At 45.1% G+C, this 26,812-nt stretch overlaps 1 long non-coding RNA gene across 2 annotated transcripts in view; it reads right to left on the reverse strand.

The window, feature by feature from the left end:
* Positions 1-26,812, reverse strand: part of LOC115836696 — a 31,461-nt gene that overhangs the window by 4,241 nt on the left and 408 nt on the right. Inside the window, exon 1 of one of the 2 annotated variants that reach the window (XR_004031715.1) lies at positions 8,071-8,193. The exons of the other annotated variant lie outside the window; for it this stretch is intronic. This is a non-coding gene — a long non-coding RNA (uncharacterized LOC115836696). Of the gene's footprint in view, positions 1-8,070; positions 8,194-26,812 lie in introns of those variants that run through there. 2 annotated transcript variants of the gene reach the window in all.

Genomic DNA, 26,812 nt, shown 5'->3' on the forward strand with positions numbered 1-26,812 from the left:
TAGCTGGGATTACAGGCATGCGCCACCATGCCCAGCTAAGTTTTGTATTTTCAGTAGAGATGGGGTTTCACCATGTTGGCCAGGCTGGTCTGGAACTCCTGACCTCAGGTGATCCACCCACCTCAGCCTCCCAAAGTGCTGGGAATACAGGTGTGAGCCACCACGGCCAGCCTCACCCTTTTCAAAGCTCTTAACAGTTAACTTTTTTAAACTATTCAAGACTCTGCCTGTTCATAATGTATTCAGCTTATAAAAACAAGTTTATTTTTTTGTACAGTATGTATATGGTATGTATCTGTGACCCACATATATATAAAATTGGAGGCCTGCTACATTCAAGTTTCTCCCACTACTGTTGTTTCTTTTTTTTTTGAGACAAGGTCTTGCTCTGTCACCCAGGCTGAAGTACAGTGGTGCAATCTTGGCTCACTGCGAATTCCACCTCCTGGATTCAAGCGATTCCCATGCCTCAGCTTCCTGAGTAGCTAGGATAACAGGTATGCACCACCACCCCTGGCTAATTTTTGTATTTTTAGTAGAGACAAGGTCTCACCATGTTATCCACCCACCTCGGCCTCCCAAAATTCTGGGATTACAGGCGTGAGCCACCATGCCCCGCCTCACTACTGTTTTTTGTATTGAGACCAGATGTCATTTCTCTTATTTGGAGTTAGCAGTCAGTATATGAAAAAATGGCAGGAAAATTAATTTCTCCAAAATTCGTTGGCTTAAATAAGATAGAAGTGAGTAGGTGGCTCTGCTCCAAGGATCCGGCTGGTGGAACGTTCCATGGCCATCTGTAGGTCTAAGGTGGCTGCCCAGGTTGTCATCCTTTTCCAGCAAGGGTGAAAAGGGGGAAAGCATGGAGAGCAAGCAACTTCCCTATTTAAAAGAAGGGAGGAAAAGCTGGATGTTGCACACATCAGTTTACACAGTCCACAGGTCAAGTCACATGGCCACACCCACCCATAAGGAAGCTGGGAAATGGAGGAGGAAATGGGAACCATTTGGGGTTTTTATTAAGGAAAAATGAGGAGAATGGATACTAGAGAACAAGTAGAAATTTACCTTACACAATTTGACAATGCCTGAAAATCTTAGATAAAAAAGGATTCAAGGCCAGATGTAGTGGCTCACACCTGTAATCCCAGCACTTTGGGAAGCCAAGGCAGGAGAATCGCTTGAGGCCAGGAGTTCAAGATAGTGGTCAACATAGTGAGACCCCATCTCTATTATTTTTTTTAATAAAAATGAATTGTAGGCTGGGCACAGTGGCTCAACGCCTGTAATCCCAGCACTCTGGGAGGCCAAGACAAGTGGATCACCTGAGGTCAGGAGTTAGAGACTAGCCTGGACAACATGGTGAAACCCTGTCTGTACTAAAAACATAAAAATTAGCTGGGCATGGTGGTGGGCACCTGTAATCCCAGCTACTTGGGAGGCTGAGGCAGGAGAATTGCATGAACCCAGGAGGTGGAAGTTGCAGTGAGCCGAGATCACACCACTGCACTCCAACCTGGACAACAAGAGCAAAACTTCATCCCCAAAAAACTAAATAAATAAAGATTTTTAAAAAGTTATGTATTTCTAGCAACTGAGGTCTATTCTGCAACTGAGAGGACACTTTAACCATTTTATTTACATTTCATCTTTATATGACTGAATAGCATTATATCAATCAGAAGTCTTTATTGGCCAGGTGCAGTGGCTCATGCCTGTAATCCCAACATTTTGGGATGCCAAGGCAGGAGAATTGCTTGAGTTCAGGAGTTCAAGACCAGCCTGGGCAACACAGCAAGACCTCATCTCTACTAAAACCCAAAAAAATTAGGCAGGCGTGGTGCTGTGTGCCTGTAATCTCAGCTACTGGGGAGGCCGAGTCAGGAGGATCACTCGAGCTTGGGATATGGAGGCTGCAGTGAGCTATGATCACATTACTGCACTCCAGCCTGGGCAACAGAGCGAGACCATGTCTAAAAAAAGGAAAAAAGAGAAAGTCTATACCTTTTGTCATTCCTAGCTGAGTAAGTAGTACCACAGCTGCGTCATGAACAATTGGCCAGTCAAGTCCCAGATCCTAATGTTGAAATAAATGCTGGTAAGATAAGCTAGGCTGAAACACAGTTAGAGCCATGAAATTCCTGAGAGGACCATGGTCTGTCCCAACATATGGGATGCCCCATGTATTTCACACTCTCCTGTCTTCTTCCCACTCCTCAGTCCTCTTCTAAGTCCTCTTAGACTAAATATAATGGAGAATTTTTTAAGATGCAACTTGTAATGTAGGCCTTTTACAGTGTTTCAAAGTGAGCACTACTGGTATCTTGGGCAAGGTGGTTCTTTATATATAAAACTGCATTTCAGCCGGGCGCGGTGGCTCACGCCTGTAATCCCAGCACTTTGGGAGGCCGAGGTGGGCGGATCACGAGGTCAGGAGATCGAGACCACGGTGAAACCCCGTCTCTACTAAAAATACAAAAATTAGCCGGGCGCAGTGGCGGCGCCTGTAGTCCCAGCTACTCGGAGGCTGAGGCAGAGAAGGCGGAACCGGAGGCGAGCTTGCAGTGAGCCGAGATTGCGCCACTGCACCCAGCCTGGGGACAGACAAGACTCATCAAAAAAAAAAAAAAAAAAAAAAACTGCATTTCAGCCGGCGCGGTGGCTCACACCTGTAATCCCAGCACTTTGGAAGGCCGAGGCGGGCGGATCACGAGGTCAGGAGATTGAGACCATCCTGGCCAACATGGTGAAACCCCGTCTCTACTAAAAATACAAAAATTAGCTGACTGCGCTGGCGCGTGCCTGTAGTCCCAGCTACTCAGGAGGCTGAGGCAGGAGAATTGCTTCAACCTGGGAGTCGGAGGTTGCAGTGAGCCGAGATCGCACCATCGCACTCCAGCCTGGTGACAGAGAGACTCCGCCTCAAAAAAAAAAAAAAAAATCAGCCAAGTGTGGTTGCGGGGGCTTGTAATCCCAGCTACTCCGGAGACTGGGGCAGGAAAATCGCTTGAACCTGGTAGGCGGAAGCTGCAGCGAGCCAAGATCGCGCCACTGCACTCCAGCCTGGGCAACAGAGCAAGACTCCGTCTCAAAAAGAAAAAAAAAACTGCATTTCATTATGTCTGGTATCTCATCCCAGACACTAAATGCAGTAGCAACTCCCTCCGCCCTCAGTCCTGGTGACAACTGGCAAGTGCCCCCAACATCTTATTACCTCTAGAGGGCGGCAGCTTCCCAAATGGAGAAAATTGATTGGCAGTTGATTTCTAGTTTTTATTTTGGAGGGAATGAAATACCATTTATTTTATAAGTTAAAATTGTGCCTGGGTGCGGTGGCTCACACCTGTAATCCCAACACTTTGGGAGGCCAAGGCGGGTGGATCACCTGAGGTCGGGAGTTCGAGAGCAGCCTGACCAACATGGAGAAACCCCATCTCTACTAAAAAAAATACAAAATTAGCCAGGTGTGGTGGCACATGCCTATAACCCCAGCTACTTGGGAGGCTGAGGCAGGAGAATCGCTGGAACCCGGGAGGCAGAGGTCGCGGTGAGCTAAGACCATGCCATTGCACTCCAGCCTGGGCAACAAGAGCGAAACTCCATCTCAAAAAACAAAAAAAAAACATTGTGGTCGTTATATTTCTACCTATGGTTGAAAACAGGAGTTCACAGTTCAGAGCTTAGGCCAGGATATTTAGGTAGAATTAAAACAAACAGGCAGGAAAGAAAGCCAGCAAAGGGTGAACTGGGCCTTTGTGGAGAAACAATCTAAAAACTGACTACTATCACCCTGACAACTTAAGAAACTGTATTTCAGAAAACAGGGCTCACACCCATAATCCAAACACTTTGGGAGGCCAAGGCAGGAGGATCCCTTGAAGCCAGGCATTCAAGACCGGCCCTGGCAACATAGTTAAGACCCTGTCTCGACAAAAAAAAAATTTTTAATTTAGCTGGGCATGGTGACACACACCTGTAGTCTCAGCTATTCAGGAGGCTGAGGTGGGAAGATCCCTTGAGCCTGGGAGGTTGAGGCTGCAATAAGCCATGATTGCACCACTGCACTCCAGCCTGGGTGACAGAGCAAGACTCCATCTCCAAAAAAAAAAAAAAAGCAGGAAAGAAAGCCAGCAAAGAGTGAGAAAGATGCTCTATGCCTAGAATTAGTTGAGGACTTCTACTGGGATCTGGTATTAATTTGTTCCATATTGTACCTCCAATCTATTGCAGCTTAGTATCACTGCTAGGATCAAGTGCTTCCTAGTAGATTTTGCTTTAAGAAAGTTCCATTACTGTATTGGTGCAGTAGTGCATTGCTTAGCAACAGGGATGTGTTCTAAGAAATGCATCGTTAGGCGATTTCATCTTTGGGCAAACATCATAAAGTGTGTTTACACAAACCTAGATGGTATAGCCTACTCTACACCTAGGCTGTATGGTATAGCCAATGGCTCCTAGGCTACAAACCTGTACAACATGTTGCTGTAGTGAATTCTGTAGGCAATTGTAACACACATCATTAGGCAATAGGTTATTTTCTTTTTTTTTTTTTTTTTTTTTGAGACGGAGTCTGGCTCTGTCGCCCAGGCTGGAGTGCAGTGGCGCGATCTCGGCTCACTGCAAGCTCCGCCTCCCGGGTTCACGCCATTCTCCTGCCTCAGCCTCTCCGAGTAGCTGGGACTACAGGCGCCCGCCACCACGCCCGGCTAATTTTTTGTATTTTTAGTAGAGACGGGGTTTCACCATGGTCTCGATCTCCTGACCTCGTGATCCGCCTGCCTCGGCCTCCCAAAGTGCTGGGATTACAGGCGTGAGCCACCGCGCCCGGCCGGCAATAGGTTATTTTCTGACTCCATTATAATTTTACCAGACTACGGCTGTATATGTGGCCCATTGCTGACCAAGAAGTCATTATGCGATACATGACTGTACTTCTTTATCCATTAATCTGAATATAAAGACATGTTTTGAATTAGTAGTCACTTACACTGTGACAGGGTACAAGAATTAGTGGGCTCTTCTGGCCAGGAACGGGAGGAGAAATTAATGGCAAAGTACCAACTCCTCACTTCCACAGATCACAGAGGTGGTTAGGGGTTGCCAGGAAACGATGAAGCGAGTTTATTCTAGATGGTTTACCTGGCTCTGCAGCACTGTGGCGTGGAGCATGTCACCTCTTTTGTATTCATGACACCCAAAAGAAGTAAAATAAATTCCATCCAAGTACTTTTTGACTTTTATGGGATATTAGGTTCAAAGTTTTATTTTAAAAAGTTACATGTAATCTCTCTGCTTCCCCCCCATAATTAAACTAAAATAACATCTTCTCCAAAGTTACTAAGACAAATTGAAGTTGTAATATGTTTTGTATCTTTAATCACCATAAATGCCAAGCTGTGCCGATCACTAAGTCTTTACTGTATAGTTCCCCAGAGTCTAGTTTATTTAACTTGAGACAATCACTTCCCGTAACAACCAAGGAGAAGCAGAGTAGAGACTCAATCTTGTGTGCCTGTGTCCCTAGTGTTCAGACCCTTCTTGCACAATGGACATAGGCTGGTTTCCTGCAGCTGACTAACGTGGAGGAGCTCCAGCTGTGTCAGCCATGACAGAGTTGTTATTGCTTCACTGAGTAAGCACCCAGCACGCAAGCTGAGGTGGGCTGTTTCGTAGACGGGTTCGGATAATTTACCCTGGCTTCCCTCCCACTTGGCTCTGTGTCGTGGAGCATTAGAATCATTTCCATTCTTTCTCAGCTGTTCCATTTTCTTTTGGTCACTTTCCTTCTCCCAGGGGGATTGTTTTCTCTCAACTGTCAGAGTAATGCTTAAACATTAAAAACAAGATTTCAGACTCATGTGAATCAAATAGATGATACCTCTGCCTGCTCTGAATGTCTGTCATATTATCTGCCCCCATTAAGACCTTGTAGTGAGAGGGGAATAGTTCAAGATAGGTTTTTTTTTTTTTTTTTTTTTTTTTAGAGACAGTGTCTCACTCTGTCGCCCAGGCTGGAGTGTAGTGGTGTAATCACAGCTCAACGCAGCCTCGACCTCCTGGGCTCAAGTGATACTCCCGCCTCAGCCACCCGAGTAGCTGGAACTATAGGCAAGTGCCACCACACCCAGCTAATTTTTTTATTTTTGTAGAGACAGGGTCTCACTTTGTTGCCCAGGCTGGTCTCAAACTCCTAGCTTCACCAATCCTCCCACCTCAGCCTCCCAAAGTGCTGGGATTACAGCTGTGAGCCACCATACCAGGCCAAGATTACTATTTTAACATCATATTGCAATGATGCCTCATCTTTTCCCTTCATGTCATGGAGTTTCATGATCTGAATACTCCTAAGTGTATCTGGATCATCCTCAAAACACCCACTGCTTGGATTTCCAGGTTCCTGCTTTCAAAAGCTTCTTTTGGCTTCGCAAATAATTCTCCAAGTTTACGTACTGTGTAGTCAATCTAGTGGGAGAATTTATTTGGTCTTAATATTCTCATTGGTAGATGCTGTAATAGGTATGATGCTTAATCACAGACACCGTCAGTACCTCTACCTGGTAGCTGTGGTAAATCGGAAAAAACTGAGGTCACACATACACAAAACAAGCAGACGCGTTAGAGAATACATCATCACATGTCGGGTGATATTGGAAGTGAAATATATGGAAGTGAAAGACTGCCAAGATCCTTTCTAACCTTTCAGTAAGCCCTAGAAAATAGCAGGCATGGCTGGGCGCGGTGGCTCACCCTGGTAATCCCAGCACTTTGGGAGGATGAGGCAGGTGGATCACGAGGTCAGGAGCTTGAGACCAGCCTGGCCAACATACTGAAACCCCATCTCAACTAAAAATACAAAGGTGGCACATGCCTGTAATCCTAGCTACTCGGGAGGCTGAGGCAGGAGAATTGCTTGAACCTGCGAGGCAGAGGTTGCAGCGAGCCGAGATCTTGCCACTGCGCACCAGCCCCAGGCGACAGTGTGAGACTCTGTCTCAAAAAAAAAATAAGAGAGAAGAAAAGAAAAAGAAAATAGCAGACATTCAATGAATGAATCAATAGAGTGAGAGGATTTTTTTGTTTGCTTGGTGTTTGCCTTCCCTGGAAAATAGAGAAAGAGCAAACTTAAATTTGCTTAGTAGCATTTACACTAACCTCTTACAGAGTTTCTTCCTTTCCTGCATAAAGCCACTACCTCATGGTCATTGTATTTCAGACTTCAGATTACTCATAGTTGCTATAATCATATGATAGCCCATATATCTGTTTACTCCTTTATACTCATATAATAATAATCATAGTAGCTATCACTTATATAGTAATAAAATGAGCCAGGCACTCTTTCAAGTGCTTTACATATATTAACTGAATCCTTACAGCAACCCCATGCAGAAGATACTGTCATTACCCACATTTACAGATGAGGAAACTGAGGCACAAATAACTTACCCAGGATCTAACTAATAAGTGATGGAGCTGTGATTCAAACAAACCCAGGCACTCTATCTCCAGAACTCATGTGAGGCTTTGTTGTTTTATTTTGAAAAAAGTTCTCACTCTGTCACCCGGGCTGGAGTGCAGTGACACAGTCTCAGCTCACTGTGGCCCCCACCTTCCAGGCTCAAGCGATCCTTCCATGTCAGTAGCTGGACTACAGGCACGCACCACCACACTCAACTAATTTTTTAATTTTTTACAGAAACAAGGTCTCACTATATTTCCCAGGCTGGTCTCAAACCCCTGTGCTCAAGCGATCTTCCTGAGTCAGCCTCCCAAAGTGCTAGGACTGCAGGTGTGAGCCACCATGGGCCCAGCCTGCGGTTTTTAATTATAACAGACTTTGTTTTCATGTACAGTTCTATGGATTTTATCACACGTATATGTTTGTTTAATGACCACCATAATCACAATATAGAACAGTTCTGGTTGGACACAGTGGCCTGTAATCCCAGCACTTTGGGAGGCTGAGGCAGGTAGATCACGAGGTCAGGAGTTCAAGACCAGCCTGGCCAAGATGGTGAAACCATGTCTCTACTAAAAATACAAAAATTAACCGGGCATAGTGGCGGGCACCTGTAATCCCAGCTACTCATGAGGCTGAGGCAGGGAGAATCCCTTGAACCTGGGAGGTGGAGGTTGCAGTGAGCCAAGATCACGACACTGCACTCCAGCCTGGGCAACAGAGTGAGACTCCATCTCAAAAAAAAGAAAAAAGAAAGAAAAGTTCCATCAGTATCCATGTCTTCAACCACTGCACAGTAATTCCTCTATATACTAAAACCCATCAACAAATCTAAAGGTGAGAATTTTTCAACCTTAGGAAGGAAACCTACTTTGAAGACCTTCAAAGATAATAGCACAATTCTCTTGGGAATTCTGGACAACTACCACTTAATCTTCTTCTGGCTTCCTTTGAATTCTACCATATATAATTTCTCCCAGAGCATTTGTCTCAGAGCTGTGTGTGTGTGTGTGTGTGTGTGTGTGTGTGTGTGTGTGTAATGTGCTGTGCCCCTGCTGTCTTACTTCAGCACTGCTGCCCAAACCAGAACAGGTATCCCAGTGTGATTTCCATGCTCTCTCACCACCTCAGATGGCTTTAAATGGACTGTGCTTCCCTGGCTGGCTGGGAATCTTTCACATGGCTGGTGAGCTTGCCAAGTACCACGGACAGATCACAGCATGCATGGAGATCCTTACCCACAATTCTGATTAAGAAAATAGTAAATTAGATATACAGAAAATTTGGGAAGCAAACATGCAAAAATTACACTAAACTATCATAGAAAAGAGACTGTAATTTTTCATCCTAATCCTACTCATGAGATTAGAACCAGTGATCCCCGTTTACTTGCAAATCAAAAAGCCTCAAAAACCAATTTGTTAATTTGGCCCTGAACTTGTTTAAATGCCCCTGCTTTTCCTACTTGTGTAGCTGTCAATCCAGTTGCCTGTTTCTTGCTACATCTTACTGACTTTCCCTAAACAGGAGTTACTGGGTTGTCCAATTAAAAGCTTTCTATTATTGCAAGTTTTGCTCGCCATTTAGCATTTGACCTAAATAGATTTATCTTTTTTTCCCTGTCTTTGACTTTAAACTCTGTGGTGAGGCTGGGCACGGTGGCTCACACCTGTAATCCCAGCATTTTGGGAGGCTGAGGCAGACAGATCACCTGAGGTTGGGAGTTTGAGGCCAGCCTTACCAACGTGGAGAAACCCCATCTCTATTAAAAATACAAAATTAGTCGGACATGGTGGCGGGCGCCTGTAATCCCAGCTTACTCGGGAGACTGAGGCAGGAGAATCGCTTGAATCCAGGAGGCGGAGGTTGCAGTGAGCTGAGATCGTGCCATTGCACTCCAGCCTGGGCAACAAGAGCGAATCTCTGTCTTAAAGAAAAAAAAAAAAAAAACTATGGTGAAATACTCAACAGGAAGGCAAATTAGAGAAATGGGGCTGCTTTCCTTTAAAATACCAGATAAAAGATGTATTTTACTGAAACACTAGCTTTTTCATTAGATAAATAAAGCTTTATGTAAAGCTAATTCTGAGAAATGTGTTAAAATTTTTCAGCATGGGAACGTGGACAAGAGACTGTTCAACAAAGGAGAACAATGTGTAACTGTCCCATGTACCCACTAACTCCCCCGTTGGGCATGGAGTAAGTCACTTCTAGGTACAGTTGCTCATTTGTTCGTTGAAAATGCTTCTTTTTTATTAACTAGGTTTGAGGACATGATTAGGTTTGTATTCACATCTATTGCTGAATAACAAACCACCCTGAAAATTGGTGACTTGAACCAAGCGATTATTTGCTCCCATTCTTTAGTTTGGCAACTTAATCTAGGCTCCACTCCATGGTACTTCTGCTCTGTGGCAATATGCATTTGCACACAGCACACAGCCAGGCTGACCTCACGCACAGGAGTTTCAGCTGAGATGGGTGTAACAGCTGAGCAAGTGAGGCATTTTCCATTGATCACTCTCTCTTCCAAGGGTCTCATCCTCAAGTAGGCTAGTTCAAGCTTGTTCACAAGGTGACAGTGTTCACAAAAAGCCTGAGAGTAGAGCTTGCAAAGCCTCTGGAGGCCGAAGCTCAAAGTCACACAGTGCCACTTCTGCTGCATTTATTGGTCAAAGCAAGTCACAGTGGCAGCACAGATTCAAACATATACAGGAATTTGTGGCTATTTTAATCCATCACAAGCTTTTGACGTTGATCACCCTGAAGAAAATACAAACATAATGTGCTATCTAACTGGCCTATAGAAAGCGAATCCAGGCCGGGCACGGTGGCTCACGCCTTTAATCCCAGCACTTTGGGAGGCCAAAATGGGTGGATCACGAAGTCAGGAGTTCGAGACCAGCCTGGCCAATATGGTGAAACCCCGTCTCTACTAAAAATACAAAAATTAGCTGGGTGTGGTTGTGTGTGCCTGTAGTCCCAGCTACTCAGGAGGCTGAGGCAGAAGACTCACTTGAACTTGGGAAATGGAGGTTGCAGTGAGCCGGGATCGCACCACTGCACTCCAGCCTGGGCGACAGAGCGAGACTCCGTCTCAAAAAAAAAAAAAAAAAAAAAAAAAAAAAAAAAAGTGAATCCAATATAAATCTATCAAATAAGAAATACTGAGGCTGGGCACAGTGGCTAATGCCTGTAATCTCAGCACTTCGGGAGGCAGAGGCAGGTGGATCACCTAAGGTCAAGAGTTCGAGACCAGCCTGACCAACATGGTGAAACCCATCTCTACTAAAAATATAAAAATTAGCTGGGCATGGTAGTGCATGCCTGTAATCCCAGCTACTCAGGAGGATGAGGCAGGACAATCGCTTGAACCTGGGAGGCGGAGGTTGCGGTGAGGTAAGATTGCACCACTGCACTCCAGCCTGGGCAACAAGATGAAACTCCATCTTAAAAAAAAAAAAAAAAAAGGGGGGCCGGGCGCGGTGGCTCACGCTTGTAATCCCAGCACTTTGGGAGGCCGAGGCGGGCGGATCACGAGGTCAGGAGATCGAAACCATGGTGAAACCCCGTCTCTACTAAAAATACAAAAAATTAGCTGGGCGTGGTGGTGGGCGCCTGTAGTCCCAGCTACTCGGAGAGGCTGAGGCAGGAGAATGGCGTGAACCCGGGAAGCGGAGCTTGCAGTGAGCTGAGATTGCAGCACTGCACTCCAGCCTGGGCGACAGAGCCAGACTCCGTCTCAAAAAAAAAAGAAAGAAAAGAAAAATAATATTATCCTAATTTAAATTTACCTCAGAAGTCTGATACATAGAGCTGCTATATGACGAGGAAAGAACGGGGGAGAGATTTTCGGCTTTTGATTTCATCATAAATCCTTTAGGAATATTTTGCTTTTACTTATGTGTACATATTACTTGGGTGAATTTCAATGAAAAAAAAATCCATGCAGACTCAATTCTGGGCTATCTCTCTCTCTAGCTCCAGTACTTTTTTTTTTTTTTTGAGACGGAGTCTCGCTCTGTCGCCCAGGCTGGAGTGCAGTGGCGCAATCTCGGCTCACTGCAAGCTCCGCCTCCCGGGTTCACGCCATTCTCCTGCCTCAGCCTCTCTGAGTAGCTGGGACTACAGGCGCCCGCCACCACGCCCAGCTAATTTTTTGTATTTTTTTTTTTTTTTAGTAGAGACGGGGTTTCACCGTGTTAGCCAGGATGGTCTCGATCTCCTGACCTCATGATCCGCCCGCCTCGACCTCCCAAAGTGCTGGGATTACAGGCGTGAGCCACCGCGCCCGGCCTAGCTCCAGTACTCATACTAGAAGAAAGCTATCCTAGGAAGTCCTCTACCTGGGAAGTCTCTGTAATGGGGAAGGTAATGAGAACACAGAAATGAAGGGCCTTCATGTCTCAAAATAGTATCCTACTGCTCTCCAAGAAAGAAAAATGGACAAGGGTTTGAGGCAGAGTTCAAGCTGAGGGTCCTGAAGCCATACAAACTCCTTTCTTTTCCTGGATCCATGACCAGGGAGAGAGGTGGGGAGGCCGTGTGGCTGGAAGTAATTTCAGAACCCCTTTTAGCAGTGGCCATCTGCCAGCATTTTCGCAACTCTATCCCTCCCCTCCCCACACCCGCTTGTCTTGCCAGAGCACACTGGGCCCATACTGAGACAGAAGGGGAGGCAGGGAACAAGGAGAACCATATAGGAGGTCCCTTTGTTCCTAAATCCATCTTCAACTCCATGTTTTACTAGAATCTTATATTGGGGCCGGGTGCGGTGGCTCAGGCCTGTAATCCCAGCACTTTGGGAGGCCGAGGCGGGCGGTACACGAGGTCAGGAGATTGAGACCATCCTGGCTAACACGGTGAAAACCCGTCTCTACTAAAAATACAAAAAATTAGCCGGGCGCGGTGGCGGGCACTTGTAGTTCCAGCTACTTGGGGGGCTGAGGCAGGAGAATGGCGTGAACCCGGGAGGCAGAGCTTGCAGTGAGCCGAGATCGCGCCACTGCACTCCGGCCTGGGTGAAAGAGCGAGACTCCGCCTCAAAAAAAAAAAAAAAAAAAAAAAAAAAAAAAAGAATCATATATTGGAGTATCTAGAGATGTGATAGTGTTGAAACCCAAAAAGAAACTACTTGAACTGTCCCCACCAGTTAGTGTAAAAACTATCAAGATGAAAAAAACATTGGGCAAAAAGGTGTAAAGCCAATTTTTTTTTTTTTTTTTGAGATGGAGTCTTGCTCTGTCGCCCAGGCTGGAGTGCAGTGGCACAATCTCGGCTCACTGCAACCTCCACTTCGTTCAAGCGATTTTTCTGCCTCAGCCTCCTGAGTAACTGGGACTACAGGCGTGTACCACCATGCCTGGCTAATTTTTGTATTTTTAGTAGAGACAGGGTTTCAGTGTGTTGGCCAGGCTGGTCTCTAACTTCTGACCTCAAGTGATCTGCCTGCCTCAGCCTCCCAGAGTGCTAGGATTACAGGCATGAGCCATCACCCCCGGCCAAAAGGTGATTTTTATATGCTTTATGAATTAATTTCATCATATATTTACAAGGTTATTAAGTTTGAAGAGGCCACTTACTCTAATGAAAGTGATCAAGTATTCTGGCAGGACTTGAAATCTGGGGATCTGCATAGGTCTCAGGGAATATCTTGAGATTTTCCAGGTTCTGCTACAAGGCACCTTTGCCACATAGGCATGAGTGTCAGGTGTGAGAACCAGAGCAATTCCATCTTAAATAGGAGCTGGGTAAAATGAGGCTGAAACCTACAGCGCTGCATTCCCAGATGGTTAAGACATTCTAAGTCACAGGATGAGATAGGAGGTCAGCACAAACTACAGGTCATAAAGACCTTGCTGATAAAACAGGTTGCAATAAAGGAGCTGGCCAAAATCAACCAAAACCAAAATGGTGACGAGAGTGACCTCTGGTCATCCTCACTGCTACACTCCCACCAGCGCCATGACAGCTTACAAATGCCACAGCAACATCAGGAAGTTACCCTACATGGTCCAAAAAGGGGAGGCATAAATAATCCACCCCTTGTTTGGCATAGAAATAACCATAAAAGGCCGGGCGCGGTGGCTCACGCTTGTAATCCCAGCACTTTGGGAGGCCGAGGTGGGCAGATCACGAGGTCAGGAGATCGAGACCACGGTGAAACCCCGTCTCTACTAAAAATACAAAAAATTAGCTGGGCGTGGTGGCGGGCGCCTGTAGTCCCAGCTACTCGGAGAGGCTGAGGCAGGAGAATGGCGTGAACCCAGGAGGCGGAGCTTGCAGTGAGCCGAGATTGCGCCACTGCACTCCAGCCTGGGCGACAGAGCGAGACTCTGTCTCAAAAAAAAAAAAAAAAAAAAAAAAAGAAATAACCATAAAAATGGGGAACCAGCAGCTCTTGGCGCTGCTCTGTCTATGGAGTAGCCATTCTTTTATTCCTTTACTTTTTTTTTTTTTTTTTGAGATGGAGTCTTGCTTTGTCACCCAGGCTAGAGTGCAGTGGCACGATCTCAGCTCACTGCAACATCCAGCTCCTGAGTTCATGCAATTCTCCTGCCTCAGCCTCCCGAGTAGATGGGATTACAGGCATGCACCACCATGCCAGGCTAATTTTTGTATTTTTAGTAGAGATGGGGTGTCACCATGTTGGCCAGGCTGGTCTCGAACTCCTGACCTCAAGTGATCCACCCATCTCAGCCTCCCAAAGTGCTGGGATTACAGGCGTGAGCCACCGTGCCCAACTCCTTTACTTTCTTAATAAACTTGCTTTCACTTTGCATTGTGGACTCGCCCTGAATTCTTTCTTGTGTGAGATCCAAGAACCCTCTCTTGGGGCCTGGATCGCGACCCCCTTTCCTGAAACATATTTCTGGTGACCACAGAAGAGACTATAGTGCAGAAACCTTGACCCAGCAGCTACCTTTGGGTGAGTGTTGGGTCCCGTAACCTCTTTCTGGTGACCAGGGAAGTGACTATACTGCAGGAACTCCCAACCCAAAGGCTAACATTGGGTAAATGGTGGGGTTTGGTAACATCTATCTTGCAAACCACAAAAGGGACAATACTGAGGAGACCCCCCTGACCCAAAGGAAATAGACTCCAGCAGTGATTGGACGACTTTGGGTAAGTGGTGGGGTACCCAGGTAAAGAATGGGATTGGGGGCCGGGCGCGGTGGCTCACGCTTGTAATCCCAGCACTTTGGGAGGCCGAGGCGGGCGGATCACGAGGTCAGGAGATCGAGACCATGGTGAAACCCCGTCTCTACTAAAAAATACAAAAAATTAGCCGGGCGTGGTGGCGGGCGCCTGTAGTCCCAGCTACTCGGAGAGGCTGAGGCAGGAGAATGGCGTGAACCCGGGAGGCGGAGCTTGCAGTGAGCCGAGATCGCGCCACTGCACTCCAGCCTGGGTGACAGAGCGAGACTCTGTCTCAAAAAAAAAAAAAAAAAAAAAAAAAAGAATGGGATTGGGTTAGAGACCCAACTTAGGGGAGTTAGAGTCTCCCCTAAGACAGAGTAGGTTAGAGGCCCCTCTTAATAAAAGGCAAGGATGCTTGACTAACCGCGGGTTAGAGTCCCTTCTAAGATTTAGAGGGTTAGAGACCCCTCTCAGTAAAGTCTACCTCTCAGCTAAAAGGGGTTTGGCACTGCAGGCTACGCTCTTTGTATTAATCTGCCTTGCACTCTTTGCTGACGGCTGTGGGTGACAGGATTAGGCGTGTACAGGATCGTGGGACATGGGGAGCTTTTTCCTCCCTAAAAGGGGAAACTTGAGAGCTGATGGGACTGCTGGAAAAGGTACCTTCATGACAGCAGCCGCAGCCACCTAACTTTTCAGTGTTGCTGCAATGGGTGGGTCTTTCTCTGGCCTCCCTGAGCACTTTGCCTTCCCCACCCTGCCACAGGCAATGCTTTTTTCTCTCTCCTTTCCTTTTTTTTTTTTTTTTTTTTTTTTTTTTTTTTTTAAATCTTTTCTGCTACTCAGGGCAACCATATTGCCCAGAGTCCATGTGTTGAAACTCCAACTCGGAGGCTGGATTAAGGATGACAGGCTTGCCGGCTGCAGTGGCTCACACCTGTAATCCCAGCACTTTGGGAGGCCAAGGTGAGCTGATCACGAGGTCAGGCATTCAAGATCAGCCTGGCCAACATGGTAAAACCCCGTCTCCATTAAAAATACAAAAATTAGCTAGGCGTGGTGGCACGCAACTGTAATCCCAGCTACTCAAGAGGCTGAGGCAGGAGAATCGCTAGATCCTGGGAGGCAGAGGTTGCAGTGAGCTGAGATCACGCCACTGCACTCCAGCCTGGGTGACAGAGCAAGACTCTTGTCAAAAAGGAAGGAAGGAAGGAAGGAAGGAAGGAAGGAAGGAAGGAAGGAAGGAAGGAAGGAAGGAAAGAAAAAAAGATGACAGGGTCCATCTGGGGGCAAATTTAAGCCTTGCCAGTTTGGTATTGGGTGCTAAGCAGAATGGCTAATGTCTATGTTGTATCACACATATTTTGCTCTAGCCAGAACGAAAAAAAAAATTTACCTTTATGATGCTGCTTGGCCCCCAGGGCGATGGTGCCACAAGCCACATCACTAGGGCCACTCAGGGAAAGGGAACCCAGAAGCCTGGCATCCCAGGAAAAAGATAAGAATTTCTTACCAGTCAGATTTCTGGTTTCTCTCTGAGCAAACAGTTGAATGAATGGTAAAAAAAAAAATTAAATGCAAAAAGAAAAAAAAAAGTCTTACCTGAAATTCCTTCTATGGAACAGAGTTCCATCAAACCCAATTTAAAAAGAGCTTATGTGAAAAATAATTATTCTTGCTGCACTTTATACATATAATCAGGCCAAGTATAATAAAGCAAATAGTCTTATCATGATTTCTCTTTAGTAAAAATAGGAAACTGGAGAGAAATATTATGTTTCAAGAACTATGGTACACTTGTTATTAAATTCTAGTCTCATTAGTTATTTTTAAGTTTGTTTCTGCAATTTAGGCTAACGTTGCTTATTCCTATGAGCCAAGCAGTAATCTCTGACTGCTGATCTGAAGAAACAAGAGGATGGGTAATGTAAAAATCTGGATCAGTATTCTTATTCTGGACACATTACAATCAGCTAACAACCCTGTATCAGCTTAGTTCCAACAGTTGCCCAGTTCATGAAAAGCCTTCTAATTTAGTTTACTTGGAATAACTTTACTTATTTTGCTTTACTCTTGTGGAATATATTGCTGTTATACTGTTTGTGTAGGAATACAGGACAAGCTTACTAAATATTTTCTTAAACACTAATCTTCCAGATATCACCTTTTGTCAAAACTCAAGAGTTATGAATGGACCTTACCATACTGATGCTTTCTGAGCTCCTCTCTACCCTAATTAGCAAGAGACCCTTATAGTTAGGCAGAAATATCTTCGCCCCCTATTCAGCCTGAAGAAGTTACAGAAGATAGATCTTAATCCCTCTGCAAACTTTAGGATTAAGGGTTCTCCTATAAAAGGGTCGGGGGAAATGTCAGAGGCATGTGAACCAGAGCAATTCCATCTTAAATAGGAGCTGGGTAAAATGAGCTAAAACCTACGGTGCTGCATTCCCAAATAGCTATGTCACAGGATGAGATAGGAGATCAGCACAAACTACAGGTCATAAAGACCTTGCTGATAAAACAGGTCGCAGTAAAGGAACCGGCCAAAACCAACCAAAACCAAACTGGCGACTCGAGTGACCTCTGGTTGTCCTCACTGCTACACTCCAACCAGCGCCATGACAGTTTACAAACGTCAGGAAGTTACCTCACACGGTCTAAAAAGGGGAGGCATGAATAATTCACCCCTTGTTTAGCATGTCATCAAGAAATAACCACAAAAATAGGCAACCAACAGCTCTTGGGGCTGCTTTGTCTATGGAGTAGCCATTCTTTTATTCCTCTACTTTTTTTTTTTTTTTTTTGAAACGGAGTCTTGCTCTGTCGCCCAGGCTGGAGTGCAGTAGCCCGATCTTGGCTCACTGCAGGCTCCGCCCCCTGGGTTCACGCCATTCTCCTGCCTCAGTCTCCCGAGTAGCTGGGACTACAGGCGCCCATCACCACGCCCAGCTAATTTTTTTGTATGTTTAGTAGAGACGGGGTTTCACCATGTTAGCCAGGATAGTCTCAATCCCTTGACCTCAGGATCCGCCCGCCTCAGCCTCCCAAAGTGCTGGGATTACAGACGTGAGCCACCGCGCCCAGCCATTATTCGTCTACTCTCTTAATAAACTTGGCTTTCACTGGGGACTTGCCCTGAATTCTTTTTTGCGCGAGATCCAAGAACCCTCTCTTGGGGTCTGGATCTGGACCGCCTTTTTTTTTTTTTTTTTTTTTGAGACAGTGTCTCATTCTATTGCCCCGGTTAGAGTGCAGTGGCGCGATCTTGGCTCACTGCAACCTCCGCCTCCCAGGTTCAAGCGATTCTCCTGCCTCAGCCTCCCGAGTAGCTGGGACTACAGGCAAGGGCCACCACGCCCGGCTAATTTTTGTATTTATAGTAGAGATTGGGTTTCACCATACTGGCCAGGCTGGAGGACCCCTTTCTTGTAACATGAGTACAGCCCAGAAGAGTCTGGGCTTTGCTCATACCAGAGTCTTCTGGTATCTCCAGAAGAGTCTTTCCTCTGGAGTTCACTGACTTGAGGGACCACGGCCCTGAAATCTCTGTCTTCATCTGAGTGGGGTGGACTGATCTTGCGCTGCCTGCTGTAAGCCATCTACCCACCAGAGACAGAACTCCAGCAAGCCTCAGTGAAGAATTTAAAAGCGTGTGTGTGTGTGTGTGTGTGTGTGTGTGTGTGTGTGTGTGTCCCCGCACGTGCATACACGCAGGCATGCCCTGCAGATGAGGAAAATACCCAAAAGGTGCAGGATTAAGAAAGAAAATGCAGCTGGGCATGGTGGCTCACACCTGTAATCCCAGCATTTTGGGAGGCCGCGGCGGGCAGATCACCTGAGGTGGGGAGTTTGAGGCCAGCCTGGCCAACATGGAGAAACCCCGTCTCTACTAAAAAAAAAAATACAAAAATTAGCCAGGCATGGTGATGCATGCTTGTAGTCGCAGCTACTCAGGAGGCTGAGGCAGGAGAATCACTTGAACCCAGGAGGTGGAGAGTGCAGTGAGCCAAGATTGTGCCAATGCACCCCAGCCTGGGCAACAAGACGGAAAATCCGTCTCGAAAAAAAAAGAAAAAAGAAAATTCCTATGCCTATTACTGCTATCAGTGCTATTACTGCTGTGGCTGGTCAAGGAGAAATGAAACAGGAGAGGACAGCACAAAAAGCAGCTTACATTTTTAAAAGATTTAAAATTAAGCAAAATACAACTCAAGTGTCCAGTGGACACCAAGCAAGCAGATAGAAAGCCATTTGGGGGACATTTGTTGCTCTCACGGCTTCCTGCTTTCTAGAGTCGGTTATTGGTTCTGGGACACCATGAGACGTTGGCCGACTACAAGTGTCTTCAACTAAAGTGATATTCTAATAAGTGAATCAGTTGAGACAAATAGCAAGGCTATAATACAGCAGGCTCACAAGCCCAAGAACGAAGAACATTTTCAAACAAATCCAAAAAGTTAAGAAGTATTCTTTTTTTTGAGACGGGGTCTAGCTTTGTCGCCCAGGATCGAGTGCAGTGGTGTGATCTCGGCTGACTGCAACGTCTGCCTCCCGAGTTCAAGCAATTCTCCCGCCTCAGCCTCCCAGGTAGCTGGGACTACAGGCATGCACCACCATGCCCGGCTAATTTTTGTATTTTTTGGTAGAGACAGGGTTTTGCCATGTTGGCCAGGCTGGTTGCAAACTCCTGAGCCCAAGTAATCTGCCCACCTCAGTTACGGTTGTAAAGAACTGCACACATAATGAATACAGTGGCTTATCTAAAAATGCTGGCTTATGCTATCTCAGATCTCTCTGTACAAGTAGAATTAGGGCCGGGCGTGGTGGCTCACACCTGTAATCATAGCACTTTGGCAGGCCGAGGAGGGCAGATTGCTTGAGCCCAGGAGTTTGAGACCAGCCTGGGCAACATAGTGAGATCTTGGCTCTACAAATAATAAAGAAAATTAGCCGGCATGGTGGCATATGCCTGTAGTCCCAGCTTCTTGGGAGGTGGAGGTGGGAGGATCACTTAAGCTGGGGGCTGTCAAGGCTGCAGTGAGCTGAGATCAAGCCACTGAACTCCAGACTGGGCAACAGAGTGAGATGCTGTCTCTCAAATAAAAAAATAAAAATGAAGCAGAATCAGGGTACAACTGTTTTATACGTTTACTTTTGTCAAAAGGATGAAATTAATCTGCCAAGTGTTGGTAAGCTTCTTATGGTCTTTAGTAAATTTATTTTTTGAGGAGCCTCACGCTACCACCCAGGCTGGAGGGCAGTGGTGCAATCTCTGCTCACTGCAACCTCCGCCTCCCAGGTTCCAGCGATTCTCCTGCTTCAGCCTCCCGAGTAGCTGGGACTACAGGCGCACACCACCACGCCCAGCTAGTTTTTGTATTTTTAGTAGCGACGGGGTTTCACCAAGTTGGCCAGGATAGTCTCAATCTCTTAACTTCGTGATTCACCTGCCTTGGCCTCCCAAAGTGCTGGGATTACAGGCGTGAGCCACTGCACCTGGCCAAGTAGTTCTATTTTAAGAACACAAGGATAGGCCAGGTGCGGTGACACATGCCTGTAATCCCAGCACTTTGGGAGGCCAAGGCGGGTGGATCACCTGAGGACAGGAGTTCAAAACCAGCCTGACCAACATGGTGAAACCTCGTCTCTACTAAAATACAAAAATTAGCCAGGCGTGGCGGCCCACGCCTGTAATCCCAGCTACTCGGTGGGGCTGAGGCACAAGAATCACTTGAACTCGGGAGGCAGTGGTTGCAATGAGCTGAGATTACGCCACTGCACTCCAGCCTGAGCAACAGAAAGAGACTTTGTCTCAAAAAAAAAAAAAAAAAAAAAAAAAAAAAAACACAGGGATAAACAAACATAACTCGTACGGTTGTAAGAAATAAATTATGGGTATGTGAACCATTTGCTTAACCATGGCCTTCCACTCTCAAAATACACTGTCAACCAATTTTGACAATAAGAATGTCCCAGAAATAATAGATGTTAAAATGATTAACCCATGATACATCCTGCTATGTGCTATGGCTTGAATGTGTCCCCCAAAGTTCTGTTTTTGAGGGGTTTTTGTTTTTAAATGGAGACAGGGTCTCACTATGTTGGCCAGATTGGTCTTGAACTCTTGGCCTCAAGCAATCCTCCCACCTCGGCCTCCCAAAGTGCTAGGATTACAGGCATGAGCCAAGCCCGGCCAGAAATCTGTTCTTTAAACGTTATTCTGTCTCAGGTATTGTCTTAGCAGCACAAAGTGAACTAAGACACATCCATAATATGAAACGTTATGCAGTAGTTTAAAGAATGAAGGTCTCCTTCCTGACAAAGATCTCCAAATTAAGAGTTTCACAAATTGCAGAACAGTATCAAAAATCCCATTTATTGTCAGTAAATAAAACTGTCAAAATTGAGCCTTTTTTCCTGGCATAGGTGTAGCTACATTTGATCCTATAAACTAAAGCATTCCCGACTATGCACATGAAAGTCAGAGTATTAATCTCCTTACCAGAGTCACCAGGATGGTTCACTACACAGTTCCCCATAGACTACAAGACTTTAAGAGAAGAAATGTGTGCTGTTGTTTGTAACCAAGAGAATAGTACCCAGGTTAGTCTATGAGAGACATCACTTCCTACATAATAGTGCTTACATGCAGACTTCTTATTTCTGTAGGCTAAGTTTGCTACTTCTTCAAGTTTGAGATTTGGGTGCTAGAGAATTTTTTGGATACCTTCTAGTAATTATTCATTTGGCATTTCAACGCTGCTGTGGAATTACAGTCCTATTTGTAATAAAAATAAATGGAATATTATGGGGCTTTATTAACCAGCAGGCTTTTCGTTTTATTAGTGCCAACTATCTCTTTACTCTGATATTTTATTTCTGTATCACCTTTTTCAGGAATCAAATGCTAAGAAATTCGACTTTAGGACCGGGCACGGTGGCTCACGCCTGTAATCCCAGCACTTTGGGAGGCCGTGGGGGGTGGATCACCTGAGGTCGGGATTTTGAGACCAGCCTGACCAACGGAGAAAACCCATCTCTACTAAAAATACAAAAAATTAGCCGGGCATGGTGGCGCATGCCTGTAATCCCAGCTACTTGGGAGGCTGAGGCAGGAGAATTGCTTGAACCTGGCAGGCAGAGGTTGCGGTGAGCCGAGATTTCGCCATTGCACTCCAGCCTGGGCAACAAGAACAAAACTCCATCAAAAAAAAAAAAAGAAAGAAAGAAAAGAAAGAAAGAAAAGAAGAAAGAAAGAAAGAAAGAAAGAAAGAAAGAAAGAAAGAAAGAAAGAAAGAAAGAAAGAAAGAAAGAAAGAAAAATTAATTCTGCTTTAGGCCATGGCTCACACCTGTAATCCCAGCACTTTGGGAGGCCAAGGGGGGGCGGATCACCTGAGGTCAGGAGTTCAAGACCATCCTGGCCAACATGGTGAAACCCCATCTCTACTAAAAATACAAAAATTAGCTGGGCGTGGTGCAGGTGCCTGTAATCCTAGCTACTTGGGAAGTTGAGCCAGGAGAATTGCTTGAACCCGGGAGGCGGAGGTTGCAGTGAGCCTAGATCATGCCACTGCCCTCCAGTCTTGGCAACAGAGCGAGACTCTGTGTCGGGAAAAGAAAAAAAAAATCGACTTTATAAGATATTAAGGGACATCATGTTGATTTTGGAAATGTTAAGAAGTGGGAAACAGAGTATTTAAAAGACCATAACAAATTATTATATTTATGGATATTCCTTTAGACTTACACTAACTTACTAGATTTCAAAGATACAGGGGTCTGATTTTTTTTTTCCTTGAGAAGGAGTATCACTTTGTTGCCCAGGCTGGAGTGTAGTAGAGCAATCCCAGCTCACTGCAACTTCCACCTCCGGGTTCAAGCGATTCTCCTGCCTCAACTTCCCAAGTAGCTGGGATTACAGGCATGCGCCACCACACCTGGCTAATTTTGGTATTTTTATTAGAGACGGGGTTTCACCGTGTTGGCTAGGCTGGTCTTGAACTCCCAACATTAAGTGATCTGCCCATGTCAGCCTCCCAAAGTGCTAGGATTACAGCATGAGCAACCATGCCCGGCCAGATCTGATTTTTTAATAACCTGTAACATTTAGGAATTAGTAATACAATAGTAGATAACTTAATCTACAACATGAATGTGGATCAGCATGAAGTTGTGAGAGGTGTGATATTAATAAAAATAAGTGCATTAGGTTGCAAATGCTGATTCCATGTTGAGAAATCATGTGTTTCAATCCGCATATACAAGTAAGTAACAAGTTAACAATAAGCAGTTAACAGTGGTTAATTCTGGAGAAGAAACAAATTAAATAGTAGGAAGAGAGCTGTAATCAAGATGAATTCTGAGAATGTAATTGTGTGAGTTGTGACTTAAACATTATCTAATTAGAGCACATAAAGGAAGACATGAAAATTGTGGTATTTCAAAGTTAATAAAAGAGTTAGGATATTGTTCTCTAAGATTGCCTCTTCTGGTAGAATCTTCAGTGCTCGTAAATTTCCATTTGCAGTTTATCCCTTAAGGTATTCCATCAAGCTTTCATAAATTTTAAATCTTATAGTACTGTTATGACTTATACATTCGTTTGATGTAGCTGAGTTTGAATGTCTTTGGTCACAAATTGGAACCCTTCAGTGTATTAACAGACTGTACAAAGTCTCATTCAAGGACCTGAGATGAGCACCCCAGCCCCCAACAGCTGAATGGGGTAAAGTGAATGACTGTCATGGGTCATAACACATTAATCAAATTAAGAATTGAGTCTACACCAACACTGGTGTAGAAATTAGATATGATATAAATGAAATGAGAGAAGGGAAAGCTCTTCTTGACTGGAGAAGTTATCAGCTAATATATAAGGTATGATAGTAATAACTGATTCAAGCAAGAATCAACAGATGTTAAAATCAGTGGGTTTGTTGAGGAAGGAGAGTCAATGTATCCTCCCGCAGAATCATAAGAAACCTTACAGTAGAGAAATCTGGCAGACAACACCTTAACCACCTAAGTTAACACAACAAATATTGGAATAAGCTGACATAATGTGCCTTCTCATGTAATATAACAGAGTTATATTATGCCAAAATGCATAACCTGAACTGAAGCTGGAAGAAACAGAAAAAAACAAGTTAAGGGACATTTTTTAAACATCTGGTGTGCACCCTTTAAAGTGTCATTGTGAAAGACAAAGCTAAGGAATTGTTCCAAGTTAAAGGAAACTGAAGAAATGTGACAAGTGCAATGGGTAATAAATGGAGGGAATTAGGTATCAAGACATTTATCAGTTTGAAAAGACATTTGTTGAGTATCCCAAATCTGAATTGGACCATTTCAGATTTTTGATTTTCAGATTTGGGATGCTCAACTGATTAAGTATAATGCAAATATTCAAAAATCCAAAATCCAAAACACTGTAGTCCCAAGCTTTTTGGTTAAGGGATACTCAATCTGTATAGACTGTCTATTAGAACATTACATTAATCTTGCTGGGTGCTGTGGCTCACACCTGTAATCTCAGCACTTTAGAAGGCCAAAGTGAGCAGATCACTTGAGGCCAGGAGTTCCAGAGTCTGGCCAACAGAGTGAAACCCCGTCTCTACTAAAAATACAAAAATTAGCCAGGAGTGGTGGCACGCGTCTGTAATCCCAGCTACTCAGAAAGCTGAGGCACGAGAATGGCTTGAAACCGAACCCGGGAGGTGCAGGTTGCAGTGAGCTGAGATTGCACTGGACGACAGTCTCAAAAAAAATTTTTTTTAAATAATACTAATCTTCAATGTCCCGAATTTATTATACTGATTGTAGAAGAAAATGCCCTTGTCCTTAGGAGATACAAATGACATATTTAGAAGGGGTATATCTGCAACTGAATTTCTAGTGGTTTAGCAAATAGCATAAATATATAGAAAGCAAATGTGAGTGGTGAATCCAACTGAGGAGTATGTTTTCTTTTTTCTTTTTTTCTTTTTTGAGACAGAGTCTCACTCTGTCACCCAGGCTGGAGTGCAATGGCACGGTCTCAGCTCACTGCAACCTCCGCCTCTGGGTTCAAGCGATTCTCCTGCCTCAGCCTCCCGAGTACCTGGGATTACAGGCGCGTGCCACCATGCCCAGCTAATTTCTGTATTTTTAGTAGAGATGGGGGGTTCACCATGTCGGCCATGCTGGTCTTGAACTCTGGAGCTCAGGTGATCCACCTGCCTTGGCCTCCCGAAGTGCTGGGATTACAGGCATAAGCCACCACGCCCATCCTAGTATACCATTCTTTCAGTGTCTCTATAAACTTGAACCTTTCTCAAAATAAAGTTGAAAAAAATATCTTTTCCGGTCAGGTGTTTCAATGTCTCTGTAAGCTTGAACCTTTCTCAAAACAAAGTTGAAAAAAAAATCTTTTTTGGCCAGGTGCGGTGGCTCACCCTTGTAATGCCAGCACTTTGGGAGGCCAATGTGGGAGGGCTACTTCAGGTCAGGAGTTCGAGACCAGCCTGGCCAACGGGCAAAACCCCATCTCTATTAAAAATACAAAAATTGGCCGGGTGTAGTGGCGCATGCCTGTAGTCCCAGCTATTTGGGAAGCTGAGGCAGGAAAACTGCAGTGAGCCGAGGCTGCAGTGAAACGAGATCGCGCTACTGCATTCCAGCCTGTCTCAAAAACAAATAATAATCTTTTTCAAGTCTTGCTATTTCCTGCTACTTAGGATGACTCTCCTTTTTTTTTTTTTGGAGATGGAGTTTCGCTCTTGTTGCCCGGGCTGAAGTGCAATGGCGCAATCTCGGCTCACTGCAACCTCCGGAGGTTCAAGCAATTCTCCTGCCTCAGCCCCCCAAGTAGCTGGGACTACAGGCATGCGCCACCATGCCCGGCTAGTTTTGTATTTTTTCAGTAGAGACGGTGTTTCTCCATGTTGGCCAGGCTGGTCTCAAACTTCCGACCTCAGGTGATCCATCCGCCTTGGTCTCCTAAAGTGCTGGGATTACAGGCGTAAGCCACTGCGCCCGGCAACTCTCCTTACTTTGTTTAGGCATCCAGAAAGAAACAGTCTGTTTACAAAGAGATTTCTACATTATCAGAATTTTAAAATCACAATAAAACTACCATTGTGTATTAGTTAATATCAATATACACATACTATTCTTGGCCTAGGCAATTAACTCTTTGTCCCAATAAGGGCCAGTATGTGAAAATAAAAGCATTCTCGCTCTCATGGAAATGTTAACAGATTGACACAAAGGCTTACATACTACTTATATACCAGTAAAATGCTCACTACTTCGCAAACCATGCAAAAATGGAGATAAGCTATACAACTTAACCAGAAATTGAGAAAGCACCTTTTCTTTAATATTTGGTTTGTTATCTAGTGGAAGAGGTCTTAATGCTAGGACTATATGCCAAGCAAATGCCACTCTATAGACAGATGTGCTACACATCCACTTTATAGATGAGGAAACAGGCTTAGTAAAGTTAAAATGATCTGCTTAATTATAGAAGAGAATCCCCTTGTAAACCTGGCTCCCACTGCAGGGCCCACAAAGCACTTGATACAGTGAACTTCAAATCCTTTGAAAAGTCACTTTCGGCTGGGCGCGGGGGCGGCTCACGCCTGTAATTCCAGCGCTTGGGAAGGCTGAGGCGGGCGGAACACGAAGTCATGAGATGGAGACCATCCTGACCAACATGGTGAAACCCCATCTCTACTGAAAATACAAAAATTGGCTGGGCATGGTGGTGAGCGCCTACAATCCCAGCTACTCCGGGTGGCTGAGGCCAGAGAATCGCTTGAACCAAGGAGTTGGAGGTTGCAGTGAGCCAAGATCGCACCACTGCACTCCGGCCTGGGCGACAAAACAAGACTCCGTCTCAAAAAGAAAAAAAAAAAAAGCCACCACTTTCTTCACACTGACCTCCCTGAGCAGCAAATGTTAGCATATGGTTCTTGGAACTTTCATCAATCTGCCTTCATGAAGCTGAGGATGAGTTTTAACAGGCTGCTCACCCTACTACACTGTTAATTCTTCCTACGTTCAACCCACGTGAGACCCTTGGGAAGAAAAAGGGATGGGGCAACAAGGCAATTGCGAATGTGTAACGTATGTAAAAACCCTTACCAGGGATAGCTGTGGGAAAGCAACAGCAAAGGACTGGAGAAAGACCTTGCAGCAATTACTTCATTCACTAAACACCCCAAAT

This window comes from Nomascus leucogenys, chromosome 9 (assembly GCF_006542625.1).
Source record: "Nomascus leucogenys isolate Asia chromosome 9, Asia_NLE_v1, whole genome shotgun sequence".
Lineage (NCBI taxonomy): Eukaryota > Metazoa > Chordata > Mammalia > Primates > Hylobatidae > Nomascus > Nomascus leucogenys.